Raw genomic sequence first — 18,309 nt, 5'->3', positions numbered from 1 at the left:
CAGACCCTACAACACACGTTCACATCACTATTGTTTCCGTATTTATTATGAGAGCTGTTGGGTTACACAGGTTTTTTGAGGAAATGATCTCCTGTCATAATTTCAGATTTCCCTAAGTGTTTATGGACTCTAAAATCATAACCTGAGTTAATGAAACTGTCTCCTGCTGGAAGGTTTTCTTGGTACATAGACATTCCTTTTCTTTTCTTTTTATTAACATTTTAATTTATTTTTGTATCATTTTTTAATTTTTAAAAAATTTTATTGGAATATTGTTGATTTACAATGTTGTGTTAGTTTCAGGTATACAGCATAGTGATTTAGTTATACATATACATATATTCATTCTTTTTCAGGTACCTAGACATTTTTAATCCCTACATTTGATTCACTTTTTTTGGGGGCTGTGCTGCGCGGCTTGCGGGATCTTAGTTCCCTGACCAGGGACCAAACCCAGGCAGTGAGAGCTCTGAGTCCTAACCACTGGACCACCAGGGAATTCCCTTGATTCACTTTCGCATGAAAATTATAAGCCTCATTTTGTTCAGATGTTCCCGAGTCAGATTCGTACAAATTAAAGTCAGGAGTGATTTAGCATGATAAAAATTAAATAGATTCTACACCCACTTTTCTTCCCTTGGAAGAGACAGCTTTGCTGCAGGACATTACACAGAGGTTTCAGAAGCTCATTCGGCTTTCTAAAATTCCCGCCCCCCTAATCTCCAGTAGTCAGGGAGGGTCTGAGAACCCGCCCATTGCCTTATCAGCTCCTTGAAGGGAAACAGGGTAGGGCCCTGCAGCTCCCACATGTGAACCCAGAATCACAGGTGTTACTGCCTATCTATCTCTTCTGTGTCATCTGCTTCTTCAGTGCAGGGAAGAAATTAAAAAGAGTGAATGCCAAAGGCAAGAAGCATCTACCTAATGAGATATCTGATGAGTTCACTGCTAGGGGTAACTGAAATTAATTGACTAATAGTCATTGGATTCCATGTGGTTGGTGAGAAGAAAAATTGGATGGGAATATAAAATCAAACAAGATCGGAGTGGAGAAGGCGGAGAAATACAGCAGCAGAAAAATTCATTATTCTTTACACACTTGCTCAACACATACACACACACACAACATGAAGAGAAAAAAGTGCCACATTTAACTGTGACATTAACAAAGAATGGCCATGAGTAGACAGTTCACAGAAAAGGAAGCATAAAAGGCCTGAAATGTGTGAAAAGAAGCTCAACTACACTTATAACATGAGAAAGCATATGATGTTAAACCTCCATAGAGGGACTTCCCTGGTGGTCCAGTGGTTAAGACTCCACGCTCCCAAGGCAGGGGGCCCAGGTTCAATCCCTGGTCAGGGAACTAGATCCCGCGTGCCACAACTAAAGATCCCACATGCCAAAACTAAGACACGGCACAGCCAAATAAATAAACAAATAAAATTTGAAAAAAAATAAAAACCTCCATGGAGATACAACTTCTCATTTTTCAGATGAGCAAAGATTCAAAATAATGACAACATACTCTGTGGTGAGAATATAAGGAGAGTACAGCCCCTATGGCAGTCAGCTTGGCAATATATGTTCTAATGACAAATGCATTTACCCCTTGACCTGGCAATCTCACTTTTGAGCATTTACCCTAAAAGATGCCTACATATGTTCTAAATATACAAGATTATTTATATCTGCATTATTTGTATAATAGCAAAAGGTGAGAACAATCCAAGGGTTCATCTATAGGAAACTTTAAAATTCACACAATGAAGAAAAGAATGGGAAATCATCGTATGTACATGTGTAGGAAAATCTCTATGATATATATCGTTACTGTTTCATTCTTTTTTTTTCCTGGCCACGCCACACAGCTTGCGGGATCTTAGTTTCCCCAACCGGGGATTGAACCCAGGCCCTCGGCAGTGAAAGCACTGAGTCCTAACCACTGGACCACAAGGGAATTCCCTATCATTACTTTTTTTTAAAAGGTGCAAAACAATGAAAATATGGTGGTATTAAAATACGTGCACAAATTCTTTGATACTTTTCCCTTTAAGAGGTGGAGCCAAAGCCCCTTCCCTTGAGTGTGGGCTGGGCTTAGCCACCTGTTCCTCCTAAAGAGAATAAGAGCAGAAGTGACATGAGGCTGCAGAGACGCGGTCATAAAAGGTACTGTGGCTTCCTCGCTCTTTCTCTTGAATCACACGCTCGGGGGACCCAGCTGCTATGCCCTGAGGATGCTCTGATGATTCCATGTGGCAAGGAACTGAAGCCTTCCGCCCGTAGACATGTGGTGAGCCATCTGCCTGGAAGGAGACCTTGTATCCACCGTCCAGCCTTCAGATGACTGCACCCCAGCCAAGAGTTTGACAGAAACCTCCTGTGAGACCTTGAGCCAGAACTACCCAGCCAAGTCAATCCTAGATTGAGGACTCTCAGAAACTGTGTGATAATACATTTGTTTGTTTGTTTGTTTTTAAAGATGCTGTGTTTGAGGGGAGTTCCCTGGTGGCCAAGTGGTTAGGATTCCAGGCTTTCACTGCTGTGGCCCAGGTTCAGTTCCTGGTCGGGGAACTGAGATCCTGCAAGCCTTGTGGTGTGGCCAAAAAAAAAAAAAAAACATGTTGTGTTTGGGGTAGGGTGGGGGGTTAATTTGTTATAAAGCAGTAGCTGACTAATATAACAGTGTTTAAAACAGGCTATTTTGTGTGTAATAGAGGAGAAAGTATACAATTATATTTTCTTATTTTACAATGAAGAAACACTGGACGTGTACCCAAGGATTAACAAAAGTGGTCACCTGTATAAAAGGTGTGTGGAATGGGGAACAGGAGAGACGGGAATAGGGAAAAGAACAAGACTTCTCAAACTATACCTTTTTATAGATCCTCTTCTATTTTTTTAAAATGAAGTTCATATATATTTACATATTTTAAAAATAATTTCTTTTAAAAAAGTAAAACTCTTTAAAAAGGACTATGTGGAAAAGCATGGCCTCTGTTTAGTGGCGGTTATGGGTGCTCATGGGGTGTCAGCCTAGCCTTGGTTTGTCACTAGCATGACCCAGAAAGCATCTTAAGAGAGAGGTTGACAGATTGCTAGGAAAGAGATCAAAGGAACATCTGTCCTGGCAAAAAAAAAATCCCAGAGAGAAGGAGAAATGGTGACATGTTATGACAAGCAAAGCGGCATCCCCCTCATTCAGACCATGTGGCGTGAACAAGAGGTTTCATATTGTTCCAAAGAGTCAAGCACACAGAGGGGGATGACTAGAGATAATATGGTTGTCTGAAAGTACTGGTAGAATGAGATGCTCACAGATGAAGTGGCAGAGAAGCGGCAATAATCAGGTACATCAAGAGTCAGGGAAAGAGCCAAATGCAGAAGCTTCTTGCCTGGCCAGCCATCATTAATCAGTAAAAAAACATTCAGAATTGGGATTTGCATGACATTTGCATGACAGAAATTTCTGCATCCTTATTCAACTTACAGACCTAAGAGTTGTTGGATGTCACTTCCTGTAACTTACATTTTTATTTTAATAATCTTAAAATAAAAATATTAGCAAGAAAAAATGTTAACAAGTGTTTTGACTGGGTCATGCTCCTACCATATTAAAAACAGAAACAAAAACAAAAACCCTTAGGAGTACAGGAAGAGGATATTAGTCAATAGTCTTAAAAAAAAATAGTCTAAGAGAATAATTAAGGAGCTCATGAAAGGTAGGATACATAACATAGAATTGCAAGAAGGTTCTTAATTGTTAAGTGCTGTCCAGCTAATATATTTCCTTTTGGGTGAATATTGGGGAAATATTTGAGAAGTGAGACAAGACAGACATTTTAGATGTTGGCTAATAACTTTTATGCATTCTTGATAAAAATGCTATAATATTGCACAGTATTTCTCATGCTGTCTGCCAAGTGACTCATTTTTTTTTTTTAATGAGGGTGGGGTGAGCGCCCTCTGTCCAAACTCTTGGTTTTAGGAATGGGAATGGCTCCCTCCAAGTTTATGCAGGGACCTAACCTTGACCTGGTCATGGCTGATTAGCCCCATTGGGAACCTGGCTCAAATTGTGGCAGTTAATCCTCTTCTCCTTGGGAACCCTTGTGCACTGTTGGTGGGACTGTAAATTGTTACGGCCACTATAAAAAACATATGAAGTTCCCCCCGAAATTAAATATAGAACTACCACATGATTCAGCAATAACCTAAAGGGCTACCAACAGATGAATGGATAAAGAAAATGTGATGTACATATAATGGAATACTATTCAGCCATAAAAAAGAAGGAAATCCTACTATTTGTGACAACATGGATGGAACTTGAGGGCATTATGCTAAGTGAAATAAGTCAGACAGAGAAAGACAAATACTGTATGATCTCCCTTATATGTAGACTCTAAAAACAAAACACAAAACAAAACAACAACCTCATAGAAAAAGAGATCATATTTGTGGCTACCAGAGGCAGGGGATGGGGAGTGGGGAGTTGGATGCAGGAGGTCAAAAGGTAGAAACTTCCAGTTATAAGATAAATACTGGGGATTCAATACACGGCATGGTGACTATAGTTAACACTGCTGCATGGTGTATTTGAAAGTTGTTAAGAGAATAGATCCTAAAAATTCTCTTCACAAGGAAAAAATCTTTTTTTTTTTTTGTATCTATACAAGATAATGGATAACTAAATTTATTATGGTCATCATTTCACAATATATGTAAGTCAGGTCTGTATACTACAGTGCTGTATGTCAATTACATCTCAATAAAACGAAAATTTTAAATTAAATTAAAATGTAAAATAAAAGATTCACCTAGGATTCAAAAAAAAACAAAAAAAAATCCTTTCCTCCTTATTACGTGCTGGGGACCCAGAGGGAGATTTAACCTCTCCAGGAGCTGGACCTGCACTAACTAAGTTCAGAAGCTGAGGTAGCCTGCCATGTGGACGGAGGCTGCAGAGAGAGGAAAACAAATCCAGCGGAGATCCAAAAGAAATGTGGCTACGAGAGAAAGAGAAGACAGCTTGAGAGTATTTAGGTCTCTGGCTGTAGTTCGGGGACCTTGGCTTGCATGACACCTACCTGTATCCTTACAATAAATTCACGCTTGAGCCAGTTTCTGCCTTCCTAGTCAAAAGAATCTTAGTCAATACTCTGTGTAGTCTTTTTTTTTTTAATTTATTTTTGGTTGCGTTGGGTCTTTGTTGCTGCGCGTGGACTTTCTCTAGTTGCGGCGAGCGGGGGCTACTCTTTGTTGCGGTGTGCGGGCTTCTCATTGTGGTGGCTTCTCTTGTTGCGGAGCACGGGCTCTAGGGGTGCAGGCTTCAGTAGTTGTGGCGCACGGGCTCAGTAGTTGTGGCGCACGGGCTTAGTTGCTCTGCGGCATGTGGGATCTTCCCGAACCAGGGATCGAACCTGTGTCCCCCGCACTGGCAGGCGGATTCTTAACCACTGCACCACCAGGGAAGCCCGTGTGTAGTCTTAAATAGAGCCAATAGAGCCAAAAGCCATAGGACTGGCTCTCTCTTCTACTTCTTCCCTTCCTATGACTTATACCTTTTATTAATTCAAGAACATTATTTGAGAAACATTTATTGAATGGTTACATGTACAAGACTTCCATAGTGCGATTAAAAACTAATGACATCATTGATATTTGGCAATAAAATGTGAGAATTTCAAGAAAACATTCTCATTCACTTGAAAGAAAACCATTTCAAAGGTTTAAAAAAGTCATAAAATATAAAATATGCATTATATATTACTTACTATTATATATGCTATATGTTGTGTGTGTAGATAAATATTAGCTAGATATAAAATCTTCTTCAATTACCTTTTTAAAAAAATAACACCGTTTGAAGTGAAGGGACTCATTTTTCTTTGCTTTCAGCCCATGTAAATATTTAAATAATACAGTATTAACAATTTTGTGCTGCTTCCCATTAGCTTGTAGATTGAGCCGTACTCTGGCTGCCTCTCTGCCTTCCTGGGGGCAGTTTCCTTTAACTTCAAGAACATTGATTTAAAAAAAAAAAAAAAGGAAAAACAAGATAATCTATCCTTACTTACAAGCATAACAGATTGTATTTAACTTTACCACATATGATAGAGGTATATATGCTGTAAAATTAGGGAAAGGAACTTTCTAGTAAACTGATGATTTGTGGGAAAAAAATAACATGAGTATGTAAAATCCAGTGTTCCAATCTGGAGCTGTTTCTGGTAATAGCTTCATGGTAGAAAGAATCTAATCAATGTCATTCATATGCACCAGACTTCCCTGGACTGTTTAGCAAGCACAGAGTAATAGTTATTACCTCCTCTCTGCCCCTGATGGGAAGTTAACTCCCAAAGCTCTCATTCTCTATCCCATCACCTGGGGTAAAATAAAGCAGTATCAGACACTGTTTATGAATTAAGTTAGTTCCATGTAAGAACTTTTCTCCAAATCTTGGCCAGTTTTCTAATTCTCAATTCATGTTTCTTCAAGTTTTACAATAGTATTTTTGAAAAACACAGTTTAGAATTGTTTTCTGTATGGTCTATTAAATAGATCAGCCTAAATTCAAATGTACCTTCTCAGAGAACAATGCACTGTTTGTTCTAGAATCAACAAGTCATAAGGATGCCCATAGCCATGGTTAGATATCTTTGTCTTATGATTGCATCTTACTGGTCACCAGGAGAAAGGACAGAATATAAGTATTAATAAATTTATTAATTTATGACATTTGTTGAGGACTTTCTACATGCTAATATGTTGGTTAAGGATATATAACAATAATAACAATACCATCATTATCTCATTTTAATCTTCATAGCAATCTTATGAAGCAGATGTTATCTCCATTTTACAGAAGAGAAAATTGAGCCAACTTTTGCCTAAAGTCACAGAGTTAATAAACCCACTGTGTCTCTGCCCAAAACCATGTTTTTTCCACTTTGCTCCAATGCCTTCTTGGTTTTAAGAAGTTCAAACTAATAGAAAACTAAGGAAACTGTGGATAAAAATACAATGGGATAAGTAAGTACATAGCAAGGGAGTTGCACAGTGCTTTGGGTATCACACAGAAGGGTCAGATTTTTACACTGAACATGGAAAGTGGAGAGAAGCCAGCAGGACATACAAAATTAGTCTTCAGGGAAATGAATTCTCCAAGTCAGTGGGACCAGGAGATCAAGGAGTTTATAATATTACAACCTGTGGAAATGACATGAGCATATACACAGAAGCTTGCAGTAGCCCAGATCATTCCATAAACCTCAAATCAGTGAGTTCACCTGGGGTGATGGATACTCGGCATTGAAGGTGGGCAGTGGGTAGAGACCAGACCATAAAGAGTCCTGTAAGCCTCAGAAAAGAGTGTGCAATGTATTCTGAAAGCAGTGGGGGATCCAGAAGGAAAACTGAAAGCAAAGGAGAGACTTGATCAGAGTGTTTCTTGGAAAGTCATTCATGAGACTCTGAATTAAGGGAATGACCATTAGATGGAGGAGGGAAAGTTTGAGAGATAGTTTGTAGTTGGAGTGGAGTAGGACCTGGAGACCAATTGGATGTGGAGGACAAAGGAAAAAGGAGTCCAGGGTCCTGGGTGACTCCCAAGTTTCTGGTGATGCCATTAAGTGATAACAGAAAATCCAGGAGAGACAGTTAGTTAGGAAAGGAGTTCAATTTGAGATATAAAAAGTATGCATTTGGAAGTAACAGGTTTGGGTTTTAGGAAAAAGACCTGGCCAGAACTACAGAATCACCAGTGGTAGTAGAAGGCACAGAAGGAGAAATTCACTCAAAAATGGCATACAGGGACTTCCCTGGTGGCGCAGTGGTTAAGAATCCACCTGCCTGGGGAGGGTGGGAGGGAGGGAGATGCAAGAGGGAAGAGAAATGGGAACATATTGTATATGTATAACTGATTCACTTTGTTATAAAGCAGAAGCTAACACACCATTGTAAGGCAATTATACTTCAATAAAGATGTTTAAAAAAAAATAAAAAATAAAAAATAAAAAAAAAAAGAATCCACCTGCCAAAAAAAAAAAGAATCTGCATGCCAATGCAGGAGACACGGGTTCGAGCCCTGGTCTGGGAAGATCTCACATGCCACGGAGCAACTAAGCCCATGCGCCACAACTACAGAGCACTCGTGCCTAGAGCCCATGCTCCGCAACAAGAGAAGCCACCGCAGTGAGAAGCCCGTGCACCGCAATGAAGAGTAGCCCCGCTCACTGTAACTAGAGAGAGCCCGCGTGCAGCAATGAAGACCCAACACAGCCAAAAATAAAATAAAAAATAAATTTATTTATTTAAAAAAAATGGCATACAAAGAGAAAAAAAAGGCTAGGGGTCAATCCAATAGTGACCTCACACAGTGAGTATGTGCCAGGCGCTGGAGCTTGAGACACTGGGCACTCCAACCCAGCTCTGCTCTGCCACAAAACACACCCAGGAGAATCATGCGAGTAAACATGTGCCTGTCCCCAAGCAAATACTCAGTAAACACTGGTTGTTATTACCTCTACTGGAAAACACCTCAAAGTTTTCACAAGTTCATGAATGTGTAACTTTCATATCTAATAATATACAGACTAAATAATAATAAGCATCTTATTTCCATTGAGCACTTGTTAGATTTCAAAGACAATGCTGGGCAGTTTGCATTAGTCTCTTTAATTCACAGAGCATTTCTCTCATACAGTATTATGTTTATTATTCCCATTTTACAGATGAAAAAACTGAAGCATTGAGAGGTTAACTGACTTGCTCAAGGTCATACATTCAGTGTAAGCATGAGAGGGGATGGAATGAAGGAGGAAGGCCATGGCTCAGCACAAAGCTATGAAAGGAATGACACAGCCTGCTTTCTGTGTCCCCCACCTCCCCCTCTTGCCCATTAGAAAATTTCTGTACAAGTAAAATGTCATTGAGATTTCCCCATACAGAAGTAGTAGGTAAAATCACCGCCCCATAGTCCTAATAAATTTTTGTCAAAAATGACATAAGTAGAGGGAATTCCCTGGTGGTCCAGTGGTTAGGACTCGGAGCTTTCACTACCATGGACCCTAGGTTCAATCCTTGGTTGGGGAACTAAGATCCTGCAAGCCACATGGCGTGGCCAAAAAAAAAAAATGACGTAAGTAGAAAGAAGACTTCTTGAAATTTTCTCTTGTAAATTTAGGATATTATTTGATGTTTATCTTGCCTCTTTATATAAAGTAACAAAAAAGATAAATTTTGACTGATTAGACTATATCTGGCATACTGTAATTATATTCAGGAGACAAAAAATGATGGGTATGTATTAACATTATAAGAAGAATAAATTATCTAAACGTTTCACTTAACTCAGTTTATTTGCTCCCAGTCAAATCTACAAATGGTACAATTCTGTGTTTCACGGTGCTGTTTTTTTAATTTAGATTTACCCTCACTTTTTTAAATTGAGGTATTTTTTAGTTGATGTACAATATCATATGTTTCAGGTGTCCAACATAGTGATCCACAGTTTTTGAAGGTTATACTCCATTTATAGTTATTATAAAATATTGGTTATATTCCCTGTGTTGTACAATATAGCCTTATAGCTTTTTTATTTTATACAAAGAGTGTGTACCTTTTAATTCCCTACCCCTATCTTGCCCCTCCCCCTTCCCTCTCCCGGCTGGTAATCCCTAGTTCTCTACTTCTGTGAGTCTGTTTCTTTTTTTGTTATATTTACTAGCTTGTTTCACAGTGCTATCTTAACTAAAGAATATATTGCAACTCGTAATAAGTAAACATTTACAACCCCACATAATTTCTATTTTTTTCCTCAAATGCTTTACTACTTGAATGACTAGTAATGTAGCTTAAAGATTTTTTTAATTGCTTCTTTTTCTTGCATATTTATTTGCATTCCTAAATTTACTTAACAAAAGGTTTTCTTATTTGCATAGATCAATCTTGAATGCAAAGCCTATAGAATATACTTGCAAGCAGACAATAGCTCTGCAGGGTTAAGGTATTAGAGCGTGACTACCTTTGATTGTTTAAAAGATGGGCTAAGTGCTTCTTTTTAACCTAAATAGAGACCCCACGAGCACAAAGAACCAGAGTCAGTCATGGGTCCCTGCAACACCTTTACACAATTAAATGAAAAACTCTGAAAACTCCTAAAAGGCTTTTAAAACTTGCCAAAAAAAGGAAAAAAATCATCTGTGTCACTCATTGCTACTAACCTCATTGCAACCACTGCAATTATTTTAACACACACTAATTAGATTTATTAGGTCATGGTGTTTGGGCTGGGTCTTTGCTAAAAGGAGCACGCAGTCCAATCTGTAGATTATTAACGAAGAGGGTCTATATGCCATAAAGTCCATTCTGACCTTTTTATTTTTTCATGAGACATTCATCAATGAATGGATTAATAGGACCACAAAGGAAAAGTGAAGCATTTGTGCGCCATAATTCATCCTCTAAAAGAATGATTAACTGACAGATTCTATTGAATGCCAAAACCTAACATCAAATTTTATTCTTCAACTGATGCAGCTTAAGAAAGTAGTTATAAAATAAACATTTTTATAAGTCCACAGAGAGAAAGCCTGGGAAAGCATTCCAGGAACTCGAGTCAGTGGTTATGATTCCCAATTAATTCTCCAGGAAATTTAGTGAACTTAGTCTTTTATTCATAATCTACCCTAGTTTTCTGGTTAAAATGGGAATGCTAGGGACCTCCCTGGTGGTCCAGCTGTTGGGACTCCGCGCTCCCAGTGCAGGGGGCGTGGGTTCCGTCCCTGGTCAGGGAACTAAGATCCCACATGCCACACGGTGCAGCCAAAAGGAAAAAAAATTAAAATAAATAAAGGTAAAATGGGAATGCTAGTGCTTAGTGGATTAAAAATATATTGGGGGGGTAAAATATTTCACACATACTTCTGTAATATTTGAGTTTTCTATGATGAGCGCACAGTACTTTTGTAATTATACAAAACAAGAATTTTTAAAATTAAAAAAAGTTTTGGACAAAATGTTGACCTTCACCATTTTTTTCAAGAAAGAAAATGGAATGCATGCAGGACGCAGGCTCTCTTTCAAAGCATCTAGTCTACGAAATTTGTAGTTACTATTTACCCCTTTCAAAATTTCTCTGAAGTACACCTTCCCAGGTATCTGATTATTCAACAGCTCCCCTCCATGTTACTCCAAATGTAGTGCCAGACAGAAGCACCCTTTCTGATTTTTTTTTTCCTGCACAACATACAAAGCTGAATCTTACACTCTCATCCCTCCTCAATGGATAAAAATCAAGTCTGTAAAACTTGAAAGAAGGCATAAAGGAGAAGCAGTTTTGAAAACAGAAGTTTGATTTGATTATATTCTTTTTTCTTTAATTCTGATTGCCTTTGTCTAGTTACTTGTGAGTTTAATTTACATCTAATTTCCTGTTTGACTATTCACTATATTTACACCATATTTACACAAAGGCTTTAGAAAGTATGGAAAACATCGTTCAGTGTGTGCCGTCGATTAAGATGAAACTCCAATACTTATTTTCCCGGCTCTGTAATGAATTTGAAATTTTCTGCCTGAAGATAAGATCCTGAAAAGAACACTTGTCTTTTCTTTTCGGTTAAACTTTTCTCTTCATGTTACATCTGCACACTTTACACCGTGAAAAAATAATTAACATTTTCACGAACGCACCTTCTTTTCTCTGACCCGCCAACCTGAGTTGTGCGTTCTAACCTTGCTCATGAGTCTGTGGGAACAAATGGAAATGTTTATCCATAAACTCGTACTGGGTTCCCACCCATTCTCATGCTGACGGTTATATTCCAAGAAGCCAGACATAGAAAGTAGCGTCATCGTCATAATACACTGAAACTATAGGATTCCATAAATAAATTGCTGAGAAATGTTAGTAACCAGTTTTTTTCACTTTGCATTTCTCTGATTTTTTTTAGTTGCTCGCACACACACACACACACACACACACACACACACACAGCTATACTAGAGTAAATTAGCTTTTTGTTCCTTGCCAGAAGGAAGCTAAGACGCTAAGAGGTAATGAGTTTTATTAACTCTCAGAATGTCTGCAAAGTAGCCCAGCATCAAAGGATCGGATCCCTTTTTAGTCACTCCCCAAAGACCTACTTACAGGAGCAAGCGCATCGGTGCCTAATTGATCAGCAAAATGCCGGCTGAGGCATCTGCGTCCAGTCACTCGCTGTTCCTGTACCATCTCCACCGCCTGTAACCAACTTACGTGACACGCACTGCGCTGTACAGGAATCAACGAGACCTGTTCCCCAAGTGTGCGCCAAGCTCATCTGTCTGGAACATGGGATACTTTTTTCCCATGTTACAATCGTTGTGAGGTTCTTTGACTGGGACACGAAAACTCCCTAAGTCATTCTGATACTTTGTGATGAAAAAAAAGAATTGAAAGCAAAAGTGAAATTAAACAAAGCTTTGAAAACCCAGACTAAGAAATTGGTTTATTTTTCGGTAACTCCTGGGCTTGAGAGAAGCAGAATTAGAGACTTCCCGTGGCCTCAGGTCTGCAGGTGTGGGTGTGGGTTCTGTTGGCTCCTAGTGAGTGACCTCCAGTTAGTACATTTAACTGAGGAGGCTGGTCCTCCTCTTTGGCACAGATGTGCCCTATCCTTAGCATATCAATCGTGACAAGTAATCCCTTCACCTGTAGTGAACACACTTTCAAAAGAAGCCACTAGACCAGAATCAGAGTTTGTCAGGGTGGGGTTCCTAGACCTGCAGCTTCTCGGATCTGGTTAGAAATGCAGATGATCAGGCCACACCCCAGATTTTCTGAAACTGGAACTCTGGGGGCGGGGCCCAACCATCTGTGTTTTAGCAAACCCTCCAAGCGATTCTGAGGCAGGCTCAAGTTTGAGAAGCACTGGATTCGCTTTGTTTCCCGAACTATCCTGGTAATTAAAAAAAAAAAAAAAAATCATCCGGGGCCTTGATTAAAACTAAGGATTTCTGGAACCCTTCCCTGAAGATTCATTCCGTGGAGCTGCTCTGGGGCCCGAGAATTTATTTTAACCAGCAGCCAGGGTGCCTCCTCTCCTCCTAGGGCTCAATCCAAGGGAAGCCCTGGATTGAGCTCTGTCTCTAAGACTACCTTCCAGGTCTGGCTTTTCCTTTGTTGCTTTTGAATAGAGCAGTATTTTGAAATAGGGACAGAGAACAAAAGAGAGGTTGAGGTGAAAGGGTGAGGAACAGAGTCTGAGCTGGAGGCTGAAGTCTGAGGGAGGTAAAGAGATTGTGTTTCCATCAGTGTGGAAACCCTTGCCAGGGAAAGAATGTCCAGCTGGGTGAAGGTCCCTGTGTGAGGAGCTAAAGGAAACATGGAAATCAGACTTTGGTTAGACTTTAGCTATGAAGTTAAATGTCTTCCAGGCAAGAAGGAGACAAGGAAAGTAGTGTGTAATTGACCACTCGCCTCAGTAGAATATTCTTAAATCAGGGTCCATAATTTAGGGGATGGGGGGCATGCAGCGTTGACATTTCAGTTGTACATTCGCTCAATGTGTCTATATTAGACTGTTTGCCACGTGGACGCTGGGAACGGTGCCAATGAGCACAGGCAAAAAAGCCAGCCCTGGGAATTCCCTGGTGGTCCAATGGTTAGGACTCAGAGCTTCCACTGCAGGGGGCACGGGTTCCATCCCTGGTCACAGAACTGAGATTTCACAAGCCTCGTGACCAAAAAAAAAAAAGAAAAGAAAAGAAATCTAGCCCTGAAGGACCCCAACCCTCTGCTGACAGTTACACCCCTCAAATTTCTTTCAGTAGCTTTTTAGACTTGAATCCCTTAAATATGCAAGAATTAAGTCTTATTTATCTCAAGAATTCTGCTCCTTCATAAATCAGCTTAGGGCATGGACAGGACCTAGGGCTGATGCCCAAGTAGCAGAATGCCTATATTTTAGGTGGTTTAAGGGAGCCCTTAGGGCTGTCTTGTTTGTTTAAATTGGATAGGGAACCAGGTTAGAGGGTATGAAGATAAATAATAAATGAGTGACAGCTCAAGACCACAATTAGGTCTAGGTTAATAAGCCTCAATCCCAGTGGGTAAAGAATCTCTCTTTGGAAGGAGTCACTACATAAATGTACATCACTGATGTACTTGTTGGTATTTCTTTCATTAAAAAATTTTTTTTCTAGGGGAGAGGGAAGGGGGGAGGGACAAATTAGGGGTATTGGATTAACAGATAAAAACTACTGTATATAAAATAGATAAGCAACAAGAATACACTGTATAGCGCAGGAAATTATACCCATTATCTTGTAATAACCTATAGTAGAGTATAATCTGCAAAAATACTGAATCACTGTGCTGTATACCTGAAACTAACACAATACTGTAAATCAGATATACTTCAACAATCCTACTTTTTTTTTTTTTTTTTCGGCCACGCCACTGGCACGTGGGGTCTTAGTTTCCCAACCAGGGAGGGATCAGACCTGCACCCCCTGCAGTGGAAGCATGGAGTCTTAACCACTGGACCTCCAGGGAAGTCCCCAAATATACTTCAATAAAAATAAAATAAAATAATCAATTTAAAAATTTCTAAATCAAAATAAAACCAGAAGAGTATAATCTTGGGAGCAGGAGGTGAGCTTTTTGTCTCTTCTATGACAGATTATCAGTGTTGGATTGGCAGTTCTTTTACAGTTAAATTTATTTCTAATTTTTATTCCACACAATAAGCCAGTGTAACATAAGTTAGTGTGCCAGAATGTGTGTGAATTTTTTAACCTGACTTTGCCACAAAAGTATTATGTTGATACATTCACCCTGAGTGTCCCTCATCTGTCCTTATCCATAAACCTCTATAGCTGAAAGGGAGTGAGGAAGAATATTTAAAAGCAAATGCTTTGCTATACATATATATCATCAGGTGCTCTTCACCAAGTTGGCTATAGAAGAATTTTCTGCTCCTTCTCCATGTCTCCCAGTGATCACAGGGAAAAAGGACATTGATGAGAAATAACCATTTGCTACTCTTTTCTAAAGAGAAGGATACAGAATGTAAGTTTTCTTAAATCAACAAATGTCATATTCTCATTCTATACAATTAATGCATAGAGATTGGAAACAGAACCTTCAGGAGTTAAAAATACAGCACAAAATAATTCTCCCATTGTACAGATCAAGGGCTCCAGAAAACCACGGATGCGTTCAGCCAAGTAACAAGGGCGTGAGGATTAAAAAAAAAAAAAAAAGCAACCCAGGGCCCAAACTGCATAAGGTCGGGAAAGACCTAAAAGCACAATATGGTTTCCTTCCAGTACCCATCTTTATTTCATTTCTAAAGATTTAGCTAAAACAAAAGATTCTAGGGCTGCATTTCTTAACCTAAAATGCAATCATTTCATATCTGGTCATTTCATTAAATTAAGGGATAGTGACCTTTAGAGTTCGAAGTGAAGTCTATAATAGCTGTCTTTGTTTCTTGCCATCCCTGTGTGACAGAAATGAAAAGGGTGCAATTGTTCAAAAACAAAAAGACAAGCAACCCAGTTGATCATGTTTGTAACTGACTATAGAGTAGATGATAACCAATAATCACCAAAGCTGAGAGCTTTCGAGTATTGTACAAATTTAAGAACTTCATGGTTCAGAATAAAAAAGAATTTTTTACCCTGTACTTTCTCCTTCAGGCTCAGCCCCATTATTCCTCACACATCTCCTAAAGGCCGATATAATTCTTTACTTGGTCTGTTAATATGTCAACGAGGAATAGAATATATAATTATAAACCAGAGCACAACTTTGAAAATTTGGCCATCAAAGTCAGATTTTTTTTTTGAAGTCAATATTTTTGGCCAAGCACTTAAGATGTGATCCACCATCAGAAAAGACAACGTCTAACATCCAGGTAACAGCCAATTGATTTGTAATTATTTTTTATAGTTATTGGTATATACACTTAAAATCAAAATTGGAAAACTTCAAGCTTGCATGAACTGAAAACCTTTCCAAGCAGCTGAAATTGCTTTAATTGTTATATGGGGTGACCAAAAAGGAAGTCTTTGCAAACTCATTATCTGCAAATCCATACTATACGTTACCTGAAAATCAAGATATTTACATAATAAACTCTGTTACTCAATGAAATCAGTTGAAGAAAGAAGAGCTCTATCAAATAACCTCTTTAATGGTTATTATGTTCATCATATTTGGATTATCAATTTTCAAACAATTGGACTCTGATTATAATCTCTTAATATCAGAATTACAGTAAATTTAATATCTTCTTTCTCTGTTGGCTTCTGGGTCATCACTGAGCGACAGAAATGGAAAGGTGCAGTGGTTCAAAAACAAAAAGACAAGCAACCCAATTAGAAAATCGGCAAGGACTTGAATAGATATTTTTCCAAAGAAGATATACAAATGGTCAACAAGCACATGAAAATATGTTCAAAATCATCAGTCATTAGGGAAATGCAAATCGAAACCACAGTGAGATAGCACTTTACATCCCCCAGGCTGGCAATATTTTTTTTTTTTAAGGAAAATAACAAGTGTTAGCAAGGACGTGGAGAGCTTGGAAGCTTCTCTTAAATTGCTGGTAGGAATGTAGAATTCCGTAGCCCCTGTGGAAAATTATTTGGCTGTTACTCAGAAAGTTACAGAAGACCCGTCAATTTCACTCCAAAGTATATACCCAAAAGAACTGAAAGCAGGGATTCAAACAAATACTTGTACACAAATGTTCATAGCAATACTATCCACAATAGTCAAAAGGTGGAAACAACCCAAACATCCATCAGCAGATGAATGGGTAAACAAAATGTGCTATATCCATACAATGGGATATTACTCAGCCATAAAAAGGAATGAAGAACTGATACATGCTACAATGTGGATGAATGTCAAAACAGTATGCGGAGTGAAAGAAGCCCGATACAAAAGTTTATATACTCTAATATTTCATGTGTATGAAATATCCAAAACTGGTAAATCTAGGTATAGAAAGCAAATAGGTTGTTGTCAGGATCAGAGGGAAAGGGGAATGGAAAGTGACTTAACAGTTATGGGGTTTCTTTTGGAGTGATGAAAACATTTTGGAACTCCATAGAATTGGTGGTGACACAACAATGTGAATGTATGAAACACCACTGAACTATCCCCTTTAATACAGTTAACTTTACATTGCGTGAATTTCACCTCAACTTTTAAAGAAAGGTACAACACTCCAAAGTGGGATGCATGGACCTCAGGGTCCATGCACAAGGTGATCTCCTACATGCAGAATGAAAATATTTCATTCGTATTTGTGTTCATCTCACCACTTAAAAATTTCTATTTTTGGAATTCCCTGGCGGTCCAGTGGTTAGGACGCCGTGCTTCCACTGCAGGGGTCACGGGTTCGATCCCTGGTTGGGGAACTAAGATCTTGCATGCTGTGCAGTGCGGCCAAATAAATAAATAAATGAATAAAATTTTCCAGTTTTGCGTATGTTTTATAATGTAACAGGAAATTTTTTAAATAAATGTTTTATTTCAGATTTCCAAAGGTATACATAAAATAAGCACCAGCTTTTTTTCTTGCTTTATACTATAAATAAGGGTATCATTTCCTTTATGGCTTTATTGTATCTACTAATCTCTGTAGCATGTAAATTATTTCTCCATGTAAAAGAATGAAGAGCTCGTTTCCTTTTCTTTGTCAATGTTATGTATAACCTTGAGGACAGAAGTTGATTATGAATGTTATTTCAGTATATATTAAATAGATTAAAATTGTCTTCTCCAAAAAAATGAACATTTTCCCAGTTTTATTGATATATAATTTACATATAACACTGTATAAGTTTGTGTACAGCATAATGATTTGACTTACATGCATCATGAAATGATGACCGCTATAAGTTTAGTGAACTTCCATCCTCTGATATAGATACAAAATAAAAGAAAAAGAAAAAAAATAATTTTTCCTTGCGATGAGGATTCAGGATATGCTCTCTTAACAATGTTCACTTATAATATACAGCAGTGTTAATTATATTTATCATGTTGTACATTACATCCTTAGTTCTTATTTATCTTATAGCTGAAACTTTGTACCTTTTGACTGCCTTCATCCAATTCCGTCTCCTCCCACCCCGCTGTAGGTAGGATATTATTATGGACCAACTAAATATAATTTCTGAAGTAAAAATATGAACTTTTTGATGGTGTTTGTCAGGAAGTTTTTACTGATAAGGGAGTATAATTCAAAAAATTGGAAATCACTAACCTAGGGTTAGACTTCGAAGTTAGTTAATCCAGGAGGG

Source organism: Balaenoptera musculus, chromosome 17 (genome assembly GCF_009873245.2).
Source record: "Balaenoptera musculus isolate JJ_BM4_2016_0621 chromosome 17, mBalMus1.pri.v3, whole genome shotgun sequence".
In the NCBI taxonomy this organism is placed as follows: domain Eukaryota; kingdom Metazoa; phylum Chordata; class Mammalia; order Artiodactyla; family Balaenopteridae; genus Balaenoptera; species Balaenoptera musculus.
Note: the sequence above shows the minus strand (reverse complement) of the source record.